At 42.9% G+C, this 19,399-nt stretch overlaps 1 gene segment (V, D, J or C); it reads left to right on the forward strand.

The window, feature by feature from the left end:
• Positions 1–19,399, forward strand: part of LOC136693905 (Ig kappa chain V-III region MOPC 63-like) — a 344,864-nt gene that overhangs the window by 66,619 nt on the left and 258,846 nt on the right.

The raw sequence follows: 19,399 nt of genomic DNA on the forward strand, positions 1-19,399 counted from the left end.
CAACTCAACCACTTTCACATTTAAACTCATATTTACAATTACATTCAGAGGAGGATTTCAGTTTCATTAAATATTACAGAGTTTTCACTTACAAACATCTACAGAACATTATGATTTCACCAGGCGTCCCCAAACATTTGCATATAACTGTTTTTCTAACAGAGCAGAACTGAGTTCAGTGAAGCATTAAAATAACGCTCTAATTATAACCTTAAACTGAACCGCTTCAAATATGAACTAATATTTACAATTACATTAATAGATACATTTCATTCAGAATACTTTTAAAACTATTTCTTTCATTTAATTCATTATAATTGTAACATTACACACATCCCATGATGCGAAAGTTTAAAACATGATTTGATTTCCTCCAAAACAGTAAATAATCAATAACTAAATCAAGCTGCAGTCTCCATGTACTACGTCTTCAAAGCTTTAGAACAGAAAACACTGCTCATAATAACCTCCACATTGTGGCGTCCAGATGGAGACAGAACGGCTCTAATCACCCAACACTGACTCTACAATCCAGCTTTACATTTGATCTTTTTAAAAAGAAATGTCATCACTGAACACTTCACAGGAAACCTTTAGGAAATATTTGTATTTTAAAGAAAAGAAATCCAGTTCAGAAACAGGAGCTGGTGGTGAAACCTAAAGCTCCACACTCTCCACACTTCAGAGCAGTTCTAATTAAATACATTCACATTTGGATTATCATTTATTCAGAAGATCATCAAGTGCATCTCTACTGTTGTCCAGAATCATTTTAATGAAAGATTCCTTTTGAATAAAGAGTAAAAGTGGACTTACTTCCAACATCCAGTTTTGTTCCTCCACCAAAAGTCCACCACAGTGATACAAACTCGTTTACTGGTCGTACAAAAACCTCCTGCTCTAAACATACCACTCTCTTCAGCCTTTACACACACTATTTCTGAACTAGAACACAATATTAATGGATTCTGCAGCTATTAATAATGGAAAACACTCCCAAACTGTAGAAGCTACAGATTCTCAACAAGGATTATTTTATAAACATTAAAATATCTAAACCCAGGACACACTTTGTTCTTTTGTATTTCCACAACAGACAAACACTTGATATAAAAGTATAAAACTACATGTAGAAACATGTTTTCATCTCAGATTCCAATTACAATCACAGATACAATCATATCAACTAATATTAAAACCAGATCCAATTAATGACAATAATAAAAACATGCTCCACTCTCTGTGTTGGTGATTATATGTTCACTTTCATCAGAAGTGTTCATAAATAATTCAATCAGTAAAAATTAGAGCTGCTGTTGAAAACTGTTCAACATTCATTAATAGTTTAAAAGATTCTTACTGTTATCATTGTGTTTCCTCCACCCAAAAGTCCTCCAGCCCTGATCCAGACAGATGGAGCCGCAGTAGCAGCTGCAGAAAACCTCAAATGAAAGGCAGAGACAGTTAGAGTTTAGGATTTTAAACATGAGACTCCACACTGAGCAGAAATGTTTGATCAAACAATATCAAATAAATATGATGATCTTTCCTCAGTGTTGTTAGAAAGATGATTTCCATAGAGAGGGTCCACTTTGCATCATGAGCCCATGCTTCAGTGCTCTGCTAGTGTTTATAGTCCTGTGAGTTTAACACTTCATGACTGAGAGCTGCTGCCCCACAAACTTCACCCACAGCAACCATGACTTTGGTCTCCATCTTCATCTGGACACTGGCGCTCTGGACGAGAGGTAAAAAACACAATAGACTTTTATGTTTGCGTCATATATAATTTAATTTAAAATCCACAATTTGTAGTTAAACACACAGATTTGTATAATTTAAGAACGACTTAAATATATATTTTTTAAATTTTGTTAAGCTTAATAAATCTTATAAGAGAAAATGAACCAACATTAATTTGTATTTTACAGTGACTTATATAGTGTGTTTTACATGATTTTTAAAAGAATAATTATATATTCATAGTAACTCTTTTTCTCCATGTATATTTTCAGGGTCGAGTGTTCAGGTCTCAGTGGATCAAGCTCCTGAAATGAGAGCTGTTTCTGCAGGAGACACTGTCACCATCAACTGTAAAACCAGCCCTGCAGTGAGACGCTGGGACGATGGGGATGAAGGAATGGCCTGGTATCAGCAGAAACTTGGAGAAGCTCCTAAACTGATGATTAGATATGTTAAAAAATTACAGTCGGGTATTCCAGGTCGTTTCAGTGGCAGTGGATCTGGATCTGACTTCACTCTGACCATCAGTAACGTCCAGACTGAAGATGCAGGAGATTATTACTGTCAGAGTTACCACAGGCTCGGTAGTGATCCTTATACATATGTGTTCACACAGTGAAATAGAGTCGTACAAAAACCTCCCTCCGTCAGAGACTCCACTGCTGCAGCTGCACCCTACTGCAGGTGCTGAGGGGGAGGATGATACACACAATAACACACTCTGTGGAAGAGAGACACACACCTCACTAACACACACCTCCATACACAATAACACACTCTGTGGAGGAGAGACACACACCTCACTAACACACACCTCCACACACAATAACACACTCTGTGGAGGAGAGACACACACCTCACTAACACACACCTCCACACACAATAACACACTCTGTGGAGGAATGTCTCCAACATGATCACACACACAGTTCAGTTTCACAGTTTGTTGAACCACTGAAAAGTTAATGATCTCTCTCTAAATCTAATGCTCTGTTTATTGAACTTGTAAGAGATGATCACCTCAGTTTCTCAGTAGAGTGTTCAGTGCTAAACACGTCATATCTGCAGGTAGGTGTCCACTTCTGTCCACTGGATATTTATGGTGGTCTCCTGATGGTCTAAGAGATTCCTACAGCATCCAGAACATTATCAGTCTCCCATTGGACTGTGGCCTCTGCAAGAATCTACATCATTCTATTCCACAGACCTACTTTTATATAATGAACACCTCATAGAGATAACTATAAAGAGATAGAATGTGTCTGAACTGACAAATTCATACCATTCATAAATGTCAACAGAGGGACAGACATCATGCTCTTACCAATAGATGTCTTTTGGTTGAGTGCAAAGGCATCACTGATTATGTCGCTGTCTAGGGCTCTTGTTCTCTCAGTGTTTATAGTCAACAGTGCCAGGTTACAGGTGCAAGAGTCCCCACTGCTGGTGCTCAAATAGTTTCCTTATCTCCAATCTCTGACCTTTCATGTTCCTGCTCAGTGACTGCAAGCATTGCTTCTACACCTTCATTAGACTGATTAACATCAGGTTTACGGTCACTCTCTAATCCTTCTACACCTTCATTAGACTGATTAACATCAGGATTACCATCACTCTCTAATCCTTCTACACCTTCATTAGACTGATTAACATCAGGTTTACCGTCACTCTCTAATCCTTCTACACTTTCATTAGACTGATTAACATCAGGTTTACCATCACTCTCTAATCCTTCTCCACCTTCATTAGACTGATTAACATCAGGTTTACCGTCACTCTCTAATCCTTCTCCACCTTCATTAGACTGATTAACATCAGGTTTACCATCACTCTCTAATCCTTCTACACCTTCATTAGACTGATTAACATCAGGTTTACCGTCACTCTCTAATCCTTCTACACCTTCATTAGACTGATTAACATCAGGTTTACCGTCACTCTCTAATCCTTCTACACCTTCATTAGACTGATCAACATCAGGTTTACCATCACTCTCTAATCCTTCTACACCTTCATTAGACTGATCAACATCAGGTTCACCGTCACTCTCTATTCCTTCTACACCTTCATTAGACTGATCAACATCAGGTTTACCGTCACTGTCTAATCCTTCTACACCTTCATTAGACTGATCAACATCAGGTTTACCATCACTCTCTAATCCTTCTACACCTTCATTAGACTGATCAACATCAGGTTCACCGTCACTCTCTATTCCTTCTACACCTTCATTAGACTGATTAACATCAGGGTTACCGTCACTCTCTAATCCTTCTACACCTTCATTAGACTGATTAACATCAGGTTTACCGTCACTCTCTAATCCTTCTACACCTTCATTAGACTGATCAACATCAGGTTTACCATCACTCTCTAATCCTTCTACACCTTCATTAGACTGATCAACATCAGGTTCACCGTCACTCTCTATTCCTTCTACACCTTCATTAGACTGATTAACATCAGGTTTACCGTCACTCTCTAATCCTTCTACACTTTCATTAGACTGATTAACATCAGGATTACCATCACTCTCTAATCCTTCTACACCTTCATTAGACTGATTAAGATCAGGTTTACCGTCACACTCTAATCCTTCTACACCTTCATTAGACTGATTAACATCAGGTTTACCATCACTCTCTAATCCTTCTACACCTTCATTAGACTGATCAACATCAGGTTTACCGTCACTCTCTAATCCTTCTACACCTTCATTAGACTGATCAACATCAGGTTTACCGTCACTCTCTAATCCTTCTACACCTTCATTAGACTGATTAACATCAGGTTTACCATCACTCTCTAATCCTTCTCTACCTTCATTAGACTGATTAAGATCAGGTTTACCGTCACTCTCTAATCCTTCTACACCTTCATTAGACTGATTAACATCAGGTTTACCGTCACTCTCTAATCCTTCTCCACCTTCATTAGACTGATTAACATCAGGTTTACCGTCACTCTCTAATCCTTCTCCACCTTCATTAGACTGATTAACATCAGGTTTACCGTCACTCTCTAATCCTTCTACACCTTCATTAGACTGATTAACATCAGGTTTACCGTCACTCTCTAATCCTTCTACACCTTCATTAGACTGATCAACATCAGGTTTACCATCACTCTCTAATCCTTCTATACCTTCATTAGACTGATTAACATCAGGTTTACCATCACTCTCTAATCCTTCTCTACCTTCATTAGACTGATTAAGATCAGGTTTACCGTCACTCTCTAATCCTTCTACACCTTCATTAGACTGATTAACATCAGGTTTACCGTCACTCTCTAATCCTTCTACACCTTCATTAGACTGATCAACATCAGGTTTACCATCACTCTCTAATCCTTCTATACCTTCATTAGACTGATTAACATCAGGTTTACCATCACTCTCTAATCCTTCTCTACCTTCATTAGACTGATTAAGATCAGGTTTACCGTCACTCTCTAATCCTTCTACACCTTCATTAGACTGATTAACATCAGGTTTACCGTCACTCTCTAATCCTTCTCCACCTTCATTAGACTGATTAACATCAGGTTTACCGTCACTCTCTAATCCTTCTACACCTTCATTAGACTGATCAACATCAGGTTTACCGTCACACTCTAATCCTTCTACACCTTCATTAGACTGATCAACATCAGGTTTACCATCACTCTCTAATCCTTCTACACCTTCATTAGACTGATCAACATCAGGTTCACCGTCACTCTCTATTCCTTCTACACCTTCATTAGACTGATTAACATCAGGGTTACCGTCACTCTCTAATCCTTCTACACCTTCATTAGACTGATTAACATCAGGTTTACCGTCACTCTCTAATCCTTCTACACCTTCATTAGACTGATCAACATCAGGTTTACCATCACTCTCTAATCCTTCTACACCTTCATTAGACTGATCAACATCAGGTTCACCGTCACTCTCTATTCCTTCTACACCTTCATTAGACTGATTAACATCAGGTTTACCGTCACTCTCTAATCCTTCTACACTTTCATTAGACTGATTAACATCAGGATTACCATCACTCTCTAATCCTTCTACACCTTCATTAGACTGATTAAGATCAGGTTTACCGTCACACTCTAATCCTTCTACACCTTCATTAGACTGATTAACATCAGGTTTACCATCACTCTCTAATCCTTCTACACCTTCATTAGACTGATCAACATCAGGTTTACCGTCACTCTCTAATCCTTCTCCACCTTCATTAGACTGATTAACATCAGGTTTACCGTCACTCTCTAATCCTTCTACACCTTCATTAGACTGATTAACATCAGGTTTACCGTCACTCTCTAATCCTTCTACACCTTCATTAGACTGATTAACATTAGGTTCACCGTCACTCTCTATTCCTTCTATACCTTCATTAGACTGATTAACATCAGGTTCACCGTCACTCTCTAATCCTTCTACACCTTCATTAGACTGATTAAGATCAGGTTTACCGTCACTCTCTAATCCTTCTACACCTTCATTAGACTGATTAAGATCAGGTTTACCGTCACTCTCTAATCCTTCTACACCTTCATTAGACTGATTAAGATCAGGTTTACCGTCACTCTCTAATCCTTCTACACCTTCATTAGACTGATTAAGATCAGGTTCACCGTCACTCTCTAATCCTTCTACACCTTCATTAGACTGATTAACATCAGGTTTACCGTCACTCTCTAATCCTTCTACACCTTCATTAGACTGATTAACATCAGGTTTACCGTCACTCTCTAATCCTTCTACACCTTCATTAGACTGATTAACATCAGGTTTACCGTCACTCTCTAATCCTTCTCCACCTTCATTAGACTGATTAACATCAGGTTCACCGTCACTCTCTAATCCTTCTACACCTTCATTAGACTGATTAACATCAGGTTCACCGTCACTCTCTAATCCTTCTACACCTTCATTAGACTGATCAACATCAGGTTCACCATCACTCTCTAATCCTTCTACACCTTCATTAGACTGATTAACATCAGGTTCACCGTCACTCTCTAATCCTTCTCCACCTTCATTAGACTGATCAACATCAGGTTTACCGTCGCTCTCTAATCCTTCTCCACCTTCATGAGACTGATCAACATCAGGTTTACCGTCGCTCTCTAATCCTTCTACACCTTCATTAGACTGATTAACATCAGGTTTACCGTCACTCTCTAATCCTTCTACACCTTCATTAGACTGATCAACATCAGGTTTACCGTCACTCTCTAATCCTTCTACACCTTCATTAGACTGATTAACATCAGGTTTACCATCACTCTCTAATCCTTCTCCACCTTCATGAGACTGATTAACATCAGGTTCACCATCACTCTCTAATCCTTCTCCACCTTCATTAGACTGATTAACATCAGGTTTACCATCACTCTCTACTCCTTCTACACCTTCATTAGACTGATTAACATCAGGTTTACCGTCGCTCTCTAATCCTTCTCCACCTTCATGAGACTGATCAACATCAGGTTTACCGTCACTCTCTAATCCTTCTACACCTTCATTAGACTGATTAACATCAGGTTTACCGTCACTCTCTAATCCTTCTACACCTTCATTAGACTGATCAACATCAGGTTTACCGTCACTCTCTAATCCTTCTACACCTTCATTAGACTGATTAACATCAGGTTTACCGTCACTCTCTAATCCTTCTACACCTTCATTAGACTGATTAACATCAGGTTTACCGTCACTCTCTAATCCTTCTACACCTTCATTAGACTGATCAACATCAGGTTTACCGTCACTCTCTAATCCTTCTCCACCTTCATTAGACTGATTAACATCAGGTTTACCGTCACTCTCTAATCCTTCTACACCTTTATAAGACTGATTAACATCAGGTTTACCATCACTCTCTAATCCTTCTCCACCTTCATTAGACTAATTAACATCAGGTTTACCATCACTCTCTAATCCTTCTCCACCTTCATTAGACTAATTAACATCAGGTTTACCATCACTCTCTAATCCTTCTACACCTTCATTACACTGATTAACATCAGGTTTACTGTCACTCTCTAATCCTTCTACACCTTCATTACACTGATTAACATCAGGTTTACCGCCCCTCTCTAATCCTTCTCCACTTTCATGAGACTGATCAACATCAGGTTTACCGTCGCTCTCTAATCCTTCTATACCTTCATTACACTGATTAACATCAGGTTTACCGTCACTCTCTAATCCTTCTACACCTTCATTAGACTGATTAACATCAGGTTTACCGTCACTCTCTAATCCTTCTCCACCTTCATTAGACTGATTAACATCAGGTTTACCGTCACTCTCTAATCCTTCTACACCTTTATAAGACTGATTAACATCAGGTTTACCATCACTCTCTAATCCTTCTCCACCTTCATTAGACTAATTAACATCAGGTTTACCATCACTCTCTAATCCTTCTACACCTTCATTAGACTGATTAACATCAGGTTTACTGTCACTCTCTAATCCTTCTACACCTTCATTACACTGATTAACATCAGGTTTACCGCCCCTCTCTAATCCTTCTCCACTTTCATGAGACTGATCAACATCAGGTTTACCGTCGCTCTCTAATCCTTCTATACCTTCATTACACTGATTAACATCAGGTTTACCGTCACTCTCTAATCCTTCTACACCTTCATTAGACTGATTAACATCAGGTTTACCGTCACTCTCTAATCCTTCTACACCTTCATTAGACTGATCAACATCAGGTTTACCGTCACTCTCTAACCCTTCTACAACTTCATTACACTGATCAACATCAGGTTTACCATCACTCTCTAATCCTTCTACACCTTCATTAGACTGATTAACATCAGGTTTACCGTCACTCTCTAATCCTTCTACACCTTCATTAGACTGATTAACATCAGGTTTACCGTCACTCTCTAATCCTTCTACACCTTCATTAGACTGATTAACATCAGGTTTACCGTCACTCTCTAATCCTTCTACACCTTCATTAGACAAATCAACATCAGGTTTACCGTCACTCTCTAATCCTTCTACAATTTCATTAGACTGATAAACATCATGTTTACACACTCTGTGGAGGAGTGACACACACTTCACTAACACACACCTCCACACACAATAACACACTCTGTGGAGGAGTGACATGCACCTCACTAACACACACCTACACACACAATAACACACTCTGTGGAGGAGAGACACACACCTCACTAACACACACCTCCACAAACAATAACACACTCTGTGGAGGAGTGACACACACCTCACTAACACACACCTCTACACACAATAACACACTCTGTGGAGGAGAGACACACACCTCACTAACACACACCTCCACAAACAATAACACAATCTGTGGAGGAGTGACACACACCTCACTAACACACACCTCCACACACACAATAGCACACTCTGTGGAGGAGAAACACACACCTCAGTAATACACACTTCCACACACAATAACACACTCTGTGGAGGAGAGACACACACCTCACTAACACACACCTCCACACACAATAACACACTCTGTGGGGGAGAGACACACACCTCACTAACACACACCTCCACACACAATAACACACTCTGTGGAGGAGAGACACACACCTCCACACACAATAACACACTCTGTGGAGGAGAGACACACACCTCACTAACACACACCTCCACACACAATAACACACTCTGTGGAGGAGAGGTATTCATCACCTGAGACCGATCACACGTGGAAGATGCCATCTTTTACCTGAACATGTGGCCTAAGGCTATATCAAAATAAAGTTCCAGGCTGAAGGCCAGCAATCAAATAAAGAGTCTCAACCAAAAAGCTAATTTTAACTATATTAGGCTCCAACATATCCGGCCCCTTGTAGCAACTGTGTGTGTCTATACACAAAGGGAGCCAATTTATCCTTTATATTACAAAACAAAAATATGAATGTAATGCGAAAGGAAGCATGTGCACTTTTCATGAGTCTCAGTTCAATCTGTGCTTTCAGCTTTTACCAGGAGGTAGACCTTGCCAGATTTAGTTTAAAGTTTTACAGTACGAAAGAGACCTTTTGAATCTGTTATAGCTTCAATGACTCTTGCCATCACCCATGAGCCTCGTGGTTCTGTAGGATCAGCCACCACAGCAATGACTCCCACACAGAAATTGGGCCTGATGCGGGACCATTTAGGTCATTCTTACATGAGTGGAACATAGTCCTGTATCCAGCACATCCAGAAAATATCAGTAATATATCGTATTTGTCGCCATTGCTTCTATCATATAGATCTTCCCTTCTAAATGATTTTGGTGGTTTGGGTTGGACCTTAGGTTGCAGTAGGTGATTGGGTGTTATTGGTTCCAACATATTGGTGTCATCTGAAACAGTTGCGAAGGATGGCTGTTTAAGATGGATTCAACCTCCCACATCTCTGTGATTAGACCCTCATCATGACGATAAAATGTTCTTCACCATTTGAATAATGTGCTCCCAAATGCCTCCATGATGGGCACTGGCTGGAGGACTGAACGTCCACTTAACACCTTCCTGTATGAGACTGCTCTCAGTTTTACCCAAATTCCTAAACTTCAGTGCGTCCTTTAACTCCTTTTCAGCAGATATCAGATTAGTTACGTTGTCTGACCTTCATTCTCTTACTTGACCACTTTCTGCAGATTGATGTCCAGTCAACTAGGATTGTCTTGTCTGTTCCAACACAATACATTGACACTGCAATGTGTTACTGAAAGGGGTTATAATGTGTACAAAAAATGGTACCCAATCCATCACATACTGAAATGAATTTGGTGCCTCTTGAAGACAAAAAGTTATAATAAAATTATATATTGGTTTTTCTTAAGGGAGGCATGGTGGTGCAGCAGGTAGTGTCACATTTACACAGTTCCAGGGACCTGGACGTTGTGGGTTCAAATGCCAAGTGTCTGTGAGGAGTTAGGTGTGTTATCCTCGTGTCCATGTGGGTTTCCTCCAGGTGCTCTGGTTTCCTCCCACACGTCCAAAAACACATGTTGGTAGGTGGATTGGCGACCCTAAGTGTCCATAGGTGTGAGTGTGTGTGTGTTGCCCTGTGAAGGACTAGCACCCCCTCCAGAGTGTGTTCCCGTTCGGGAGCCACCACCACCCTGAACTGGATAAGGGTTGCAGACAATGAATGAATTAATTAATGTTTTTTCTTGGAGCAGCATTTTGTCTTATCTCCTCAATCAATGGCATGGGCTGAACACTTTGAATGAAAACAATCTTCTACATGTCCTCTGTGTTTACAATGAACAAATTAGCATTTTCATGCAAATTCTAATCCTCCACTGACAGCCGCTGAATTAAAATGTTTTTAACGTATGAATGGCAGAATACATCTATGTGCTGAACAAAAAAGCTTGCGCCTCAAAAATGTGCCTCTTGTTGTTTATGCTTCTCTCACAAGAATATAAAAATATATTTCGTTTCAACCTATATATAGTTTGAAAGTAGACCCTTCAAGGTTTCCGAGGTATGTTGAATTTTTTTTTTCTAGGATAAAATCTTGCAGATATATTTCAGTTATATCCCGCCGTTGGAGCCAACTCCAGACATACATATACAGTGCCTTGTGAAAGTATTCGGCCCCTTGAACTTTTCAACCTTTTGCCACATTTCAAGCTTCAAACATAAAGATATAAAATTTGTATTTTTTGTGAAGAATCAACAACAAGTGGGACACAATCGTGAAGTCGAATGAAATTCATTGGAAGTGTCAAACATTTTTAACTAATACAAAACTGAAAAGTGGGGCGTGCAATATTATTCGGCCCCTTTACTTTCAGTGCAGCAAACTCACTCCAGACGTTCAGTGAGGATCTCTGAATGATCCAGTGTTGTCCCAAATGACTGATGATCAAATCAAATGATGATAAATAGAATCCACCTGTGTGTAATCAAGTCTCCGTATGAATGCACCTGCTCTGTGATTGTCTCAGGGTTCTGTTCAAAGCGCAAAGAGCATCATGAAGACCAAGGAACATACCAGGCAGGTCCGAGATACTGTTGTGGAGAAGTTTAAAGCCGGATTTGGATACAAAAAGATTTCCCAAGCTTTAAACATCCCAAGGAGCACTGTGCAAGCAATCATATTGAAATGGAAGGAGTATCAGACCACTGCAAATCTACCAAGACCCGGCCGTCCCTCTTAACTTTCATCTCGAACAAGGAGAAGACTGATCAGAGATGCAGCCAAGAGGCCCATGATCACTCTGGGTGAACTGCAGAGATCTACAGCTGAGGTGGGAGAGTCTGTCCATAGGACAACTATCAGTTGTACACTGCACAAATCTGGCCTTTAAGGAAGAGTGGCAAGAACACAGCCATTTCTCAAAGATATCCATATAAAGTCTCATTTAAAGTTTGCCACAAGCCACCTGGGAGACACACCAAACATGTGGAAGAAGGTGCTCTGGTCAGATGAAACCAAAATCGAACTGTTTGGCCACAATACAAAACAATATGTTTGGTGTAAAAGCAACACAGCTCATCACCCTGAAAACACCATCCCCACTGTCAAACATGGTGGTGGCGGCATCATGGTTTGGGCCTGCTTTTCGTCAGCAGGGACAGGGAAGATGGTCAAAATTGATGGGAAGATGGATGGGGCCAAATACGGGACCATTCTGGAAGAAAACCTGTTGGAATCTGCAAGAGACCTGAGACTGGGACGGAGATTTATCTTCCAACAAGACAATGATCCAAAATATGAAGCCAAATCTACAATGGAATGGTTCACAAATAAAACATATCCAGGTGTTGGAATGGCCAAGTCAAAATCCAAACCTGAATCCAATTGAGAATCTGTGGAAAGAGCTGAATACTGCTGTTCACAAACGCTCTCCATCCAACCTCACTGAGCTCGAGCTGTTTTGCAAGGAAGAATGGGCAAGAATTCCAGTCTCTCGATGTGCAAAATTGATAGAGACATACCCCAAGTGATTTGCAGCTGTAATTGTAGCAAAAGGTGGTGCTACAAAGTATTAATGCAAGGGGGCCAAATAATAATGCACGCCCCACTTTTCAGTTTTTTTATTTTTTAAAAGTTTGACACAATAAATTTCATTCCACTTCACGATTGTGTCCCACTTGTTTTTGATTCTTCACAAAAAAATGTAAATTTTATATCTTTATGTTTGAAACCTGAAATGTGGCAAAAGGTTGAAAAGTTCAGGGGGGCCGAATACTTTCGCATTGCACTGTACCAACACAGTTCTCAGGATTGTAGAACAGTTCTTTGAGATTTTAACTGGAGACAGTAATGTGTTTGTGTGTGAAATTACTCTGAACAAGTAAAACGTATTTCTTCAGCAGGAAAATCCACATATTCTCTACAGTGAAGCACAGTGACACAGGTCTGGATTCTTCAAGGGAAAAGCCTTTATAATTCCATTTCTCATTTCTAAACACATGACAGTAAGAAGTAAGCCAGTAAGGAACATGAAAACACACTAGAATATTGATTAAGAGCATTTAGACCAAAGCCTCCTGCCATCAGTTAAAAAGCTACAATTGAAGTGTTGATGGATCCTGCCATAAAGAGAAGTCCCTTGAAGTATGGTTTAAAAAGAAGGTGAACATTTTGCCATGGCCTTCCCAGTCTGCAGGTTTGAAGAAGGCAGTTCCTGTGACAGTCCTTCAGTGCAGTAGAACTGGAGCAAATGTGTAACACAAGGCCCAAATTACACAGAAATATAAAAACACTGCTCAGAGCAAACATAAAGTGTTCATAGGAGAACTTTAGAATAAGGGTGGACATACAAGATCTTAGAATGTATTTCATAACATTGGAATGCAAACTTTTAACCTGACATCAGTTTATATCAGTGTCATTTTCTGATCAAAGGCTGTTGACAATATTTCTTAACCCTCTATGTCATAGTGTTGCCCTCAGGCAACAAACTACCTTTTTGTCCCTAAAATCTTATCTTTAAATAAAAATAAATATTTAAATAATTCCAATGTCACATGATATGTCAGTGACCATTAACATGGGGTGCTGATGTGTGTGTCATTGTCTGTCTGAGGGTGGAGCAATCCTTTCAGCAAGCAGTGCTGCATAGGACACTGCTAGCAAAGTGTAAAAAAAGCATTCGTTTTTTATGTTTTTAAAGAAACATAAATTCACACAAAAATATCTATATGTACATAAATATTTAATAAACTACATAATTTGTTTATATGCTAAAACTGCATGTTTTTATAATTGCAGCATTGTGCGATTAGACTACGTTTTAGGTCTATATGTAATGCAAAAAGTTTGGATTTGTGCTAGGGTGCAAAATAATGGTCTCATTCAATGTTTTTGCTGTCCTATCTATCAGTTCTCACAGAAAATGGACACACAGACATTTTATGACCGACAGGAACCTGATCGAGCAGTTAGGGTCATTCCTTCAGTCAGTGAGGATAGTGAACTTGAGACAAGTGAAGAATGAACCCAAAAATCAGGTTTGGGAAGAAGTTAAGCAAACGCTAATAACACAGACTTTATTTACGAGAACTTAACAAAACAAACATAAACGAACTTGATGGCAAACCATACGAAGAACAACAAACCTAGGGACATGAACAAACCGGGCAACTAGAAACAAACACGAGAACAACATCGATAGAAACGATACGAAGGACACTATAATCCGAAGAACAGTACAAAGAACAACAAGGGAGCAATGCACACGGAACAAGGAACAACACAGCTTGAACAACGCAAACGCAACAAGGAACACTACGAAGCACAATGAACGCGAAACAAGGAACAATGAACGACAACAGGAAGTGAGGGAAGGGGACTTAAATAACACAACAAACAAGAAACACCTGAAACGGATAACAAGGGAAAAGACGAGGAGGCGGAACAAAGGCGGGGCATGAACATAAACAAAACAAAGCCATGTGCTGAGAAAGGAAAACAGACTAAACGAGACGAGGGCGTGACAGATGCCCCCTCCTGAACGCGCAACTCCCGGGGCGCGTAACCTAGACCCCCCAGAAGCTGGCGCAGGAGGGAGCACGGAAAACCAGAGACTAAGACAAGGAACTGTGGGGCTGGAGACAAGAGACTAGAATTTGGACAGAACAGAAGACTGACAAAGGGGAGAAACCAGTGAAGAACCTAGAAATAGAGACACGAAAGAACTAAAGACGGGTGGCAAAGCACTGAAACGAAGAGAACGAACTGGGGACAGAACTTGTGCGGGGACAGAAGACTGAATTAACAGGGGATGGGACCTGGGACTGGAAAGGACTAGACAGAACAAGAGTGTTTACATGAGACTGGGCAGGAGTGGACAAATGTGACTGGACGGGATGCTTAACATTGGACAAGACATTGGAGGGGAACAAGGACCGGACGGGAGACAGAACAGATGATGGGACTGAGTGCTGGCAATGGACAGGAGACGAGACTTGAGACAGGACAGAGGGTTGAAACGGGGACTGAGGCAACACAGGAGCAGAGACAGGGGACTGGAACATAGACTGGACAGGTGCTGAGACTGAGGACAGACACTGGAAGTGAACAGGGGACTGGACATGAGACCGGACAGAGGGTTTAAGTGGTAACTGGACAGGACTAACAGGGCGCTGGACAGGACAAGGCAGGGGAACAGGTACCAAGACGTTTACAGGAATGGACACGAATACAGTAACAGGGACAGGCAGACAAGGGTACAGGGACAAGCACAGAGACAGGAATCAGGACAGGGACAGACAGCGGAACTAAAACATGGGGGTGCCCAGGACTGGCAAATGTCTGTGGGGCAGTCCGAGGAACCAGCCTGGGCACAGTTCTGGGGATCGGCACCGAAGTCCTTGGGGCCGTAGCCACAGTCTCGGGGGCAGAAACGGCCGTAGCCACAGTCTCGGGAGCAGAAACGGCCGTAGAGGCCGCCTTCTCTGGGGCTGGACCGGCCGAGGAAGCCGCCTTCTCTGGGGCTGGAGCGGCTGTGGGAGCCGCGTTCACGAGGACAGGAGCGGCCGTGGGAGCCGCGTTCACGAGGACAGGAGCGGCCGTGGGAGACGCGTTCACGAGGAGAGGAGCGGCTGGCTGCGCCGCGTTCACGAGGAGAGGAGCGGCTGGCTGCGCCGCGTTCACGAGGAGAGGAGCGGCTGGCTGCGCCGCGTTCACGAGGAGAGGAGCGGCTGGCTGCGCTGCTTTCGCGGAGACCTCCAGACTTGCCAAGATTTCAAGCATCACTTGGAGGTCAGGAGGGAGTGCAGAGAGGTGCTTTGGAGCTGGAACCCTTGCGACGCCATCCACGGAAACAGGAGGCCCTGAAGCGACGCCGTCCACGGAGGCAGGAGGCCCTGCAGCGACGCCGTCCACGGAGGCAGGAGGCCCTGCAGCGACGACGTCCACGGAGGCAGGGGGCCCTGCAGCGACGACGTCCACGGATGCAGGGGGCCCTGCAGCGACGACGTCCACGGATGCAGGGGGCCCTGCAGCGACGACGTCCACGGAGGCAGGGGGCCCTGCAGCGACGACGTCCACGGCGGCAGGGGCTTGTGCTGCTCACCGGGCTTGTGCTGGAGCTGCAGAGGGTTTAGGGGGTTTGACGGGTGCACTCATGAGATCCCCTAGAGGTGCGCCCTTGTTAGCCTCACCTCCGTAGCTCTGAGGTTGGAGGCTAACAGCCCCTACCCTTAACGCCCCCCCAAAAATTTCCCCGGACCTGAGGGGATAATCCTCCAGCGAGGGGGAGACTCCAGCCCGCTTTCTCCTCCGGCTCCGTCGATTCCCGCTGGAGCAATTACTCGATTCCTGAATTGAGTCCTTTGGTCGGAGATAAGTACCCGCGCCGGGCCTGATCTGGAGCCGGCGACTCCATTCCGAGGCCGCTCTTAAAGCCTCCTCCACAGGATCCTTAGGGCCTGTGCGAAATGGAGTCCGGTGAATTGCACACTTCGTGAATGGGTAGTCCGTGCTAGCTGTGTCCTGAAGTGGGTCGTTCATTCTGTAAGGGATGTGGGGTGCGGACTAACGGAGGGCGGATGCAAATGCTAATAACACAGACTTTATTTATGAGAACTTAACAAAACAAACATAAACGAACTTGATGGCAAACCATACGAAGAACAACAAACCTAGGGACATGAACAAACCGGGCAACTAGAAACAAACACGAGAACAACATTGATAGAAACGATACGAAGAACACTATAATCCGAAGAACAGTACAAAGAACAACAAGGGAGCAATGCACACGGAACAAGGAACAACACAGCTTGAACAACGCAAACGCAACAAGGAACACTACGAAGCACAATGAACGCGAAACAAGGAACAATGAACGACAACAGGAAGTGAGGGAAGGGGACTTAAATAACACAACAAACAAGAAACACCTGAAACGGATAACAAAGGAAAAGACGAGGAGGTGGAACAAAGGCGGGGCATGAACATAAACAAAACAAAGCCATGTGCTGAGAAAGGAAAACAGACTAAACGAGACGAGGGCGTGACAAACTGCTTATTGAGTTCAGGGTTGAGGTGGGTCCAGAGCCTACCTGGAATCATTGGGTGCAAGGCCATAAAAACATTCCTGCACTTCTGCAACAATCAAGATAGGACAGAGGAAATATTTGATCCACTGAATAAGATCCGTCCACTAGTTACTCATCTGCCCTCAAAACTGAACATGATTCCAATGGGTGAGAAGCTGTCTGTAGATGAGCAGATGATTACATTCAAGGGAAGAAACAGACTGAAGCAATACCTGCCAGCAAAACCAAGGAAATGGCAATACAAGGTACCTCTCTTGGCCAGCTCTGATGGTTATCGTTACACTTATATAGTGCCTTTCTAGATACCCAAGGACGCTTTACAATCTACACTGCTCAGAATGCTCAATTCACACACACTGGCGAGAAGCGGCAGCCAAACGCACACAGCGTACTCTCAACCAGAAACGACCGTCCACCTGGAGGACTGCATCGGGCACTAGGATTTCACCCAGGACAGAGCGCCAATCCATATCTGGGCACACACACATTCACTCACACATACACACTCATTAACTCACAAAGCAGGACAGTTATTACAGAAGCCAATTCACCTACCCTCCATATTTTTGGACTGTGGGAGGAAACCGGAGACCCCGGAGGAAACCCACGCAGACATGGGGAGAACATGGAAACTCCACCCAGATGGGACTTGAACCCAAGATCCCAGTGCTGGGAGGCGAACGTGCTAACCACCAAGCCACCGTGCCGCCCACGCTGATGGTGTCCCACACAACTTTGGGATTTATACGGGGAGAGTTGTACAACCCCCTGAATTAGCAGAAGTAGGAGCAAGCGGCAACGTTGTCCTCCAGCTGGCTAAACCTGTACTAAAGCACAAGAACCACATGCTTTTCTTTGACAACTGATTTACCAGTGTCCCTCTTGAACTCCCCCTCGCTCAACAGGGGATTCATTGTATCTGTACTGTCTGTAGCAACAGATTACCAGGCAGCAATGTAATGGGTGATAAAGAACAGAAGAAAACAGGACAAGGGTCTTTTCAAGAGAACACTGCCATGGTTGGAGAAACTAATTTACGTGTTGTGAAATGGTATGGTAATCGCTCTGTGACCCTGCTTAGTGATTATATTGGACCATACCCAGTCACTGAGGCTGAAAGGTGGGACGGCAAGCAAAAGCTCAAAGTCCCCTGTCCTGCTGTGGTGAAGGAGTATAATAAGCATATGGGTGGGGTGGATCTGCTTGACTCATTGATCGCACTGTACCAACAAAGTGGTACCACTGACTGGTATTCCATTTCTTGGATACAATATCTGTGACTGCACGGCTGCTGTACAGAAGAGATTATAATGCAGCAGGCATGAAAAAGGAGGAGCAAATGAGGCTTTACACATCTAAGTCTTACATTGCTGAAGGACTGGAAAAAGTCTCGAGCACAAAAGAGGCCGTTCAAGCTCAACAATTGCCAGTGAATATATGGCACAGAAGGAAAGAGGACCCACGGCAAGAATTCCAGTCCCAGATGTGCGTCTGGACACCATAGTACACTGGATGATTATGTCAGACAAGATGGGGACATGTGAAGTACCAGGCTGCACAGGCACACCAAAAGTTTCCTGAAGTTCCACACAGAATAGGAATTCACAGTTAGCTAAAATTTCCACAAAAATTTAGAAAAACATTTCCTCAAACAATGCCCCACAAAAAAAAACACATTCCAACACACACACACACACACACACACACTCACACAATACCTACAGTAAAGAATGTTACAATTTTGATGTATATGTTTTATTTTGTGGTGATTAACCGATTCTGGATGAAGCTTGGCGGCACGGTGGCGCAGCAGGTAGTGTCGCAGTCACACAGCTCCAGGAACCTGGAGGTTGTGGGTTCGATTCCCGCACCGGGTGACTGTATGTGAGGAGTTGGTGTGTTCTCCCCGTGTCCGCGTGGGTTTCCTCCGGGTGCTCCGGTTTCCTCCCACAGTCCAAAAACACACGTTGGTAGGTGGATTGGCGACTCGAAAGTGTCCGTAGGTGTGAGTGTGTGAGTGAATGTGTGTGTGTCTGTGTTGCCCTGTGAGGGACTGGCGTCCCCTCCAGGGTGTATTCCCGCCTTGCGCCCGATGATTCCAGGTAGGCTCTGGACCCCCCCGCGA

The sequence above is a fragment of the Hoplias malabaricus genome, chromosome 4 (genome assembly GCF_029633855.1).
Source record: "Hoplias malabaricus isolate fHopMal1 chromosome 4, fHopMal1.hap1, whole genome shotgun sequence".
NCBI classification, from domain to species: Eukaryota; Metazoa; Chordata; class Actinopteri; order Characiformes; family Erythrinidae; genus Hoplias; species Hoplias malabaricus.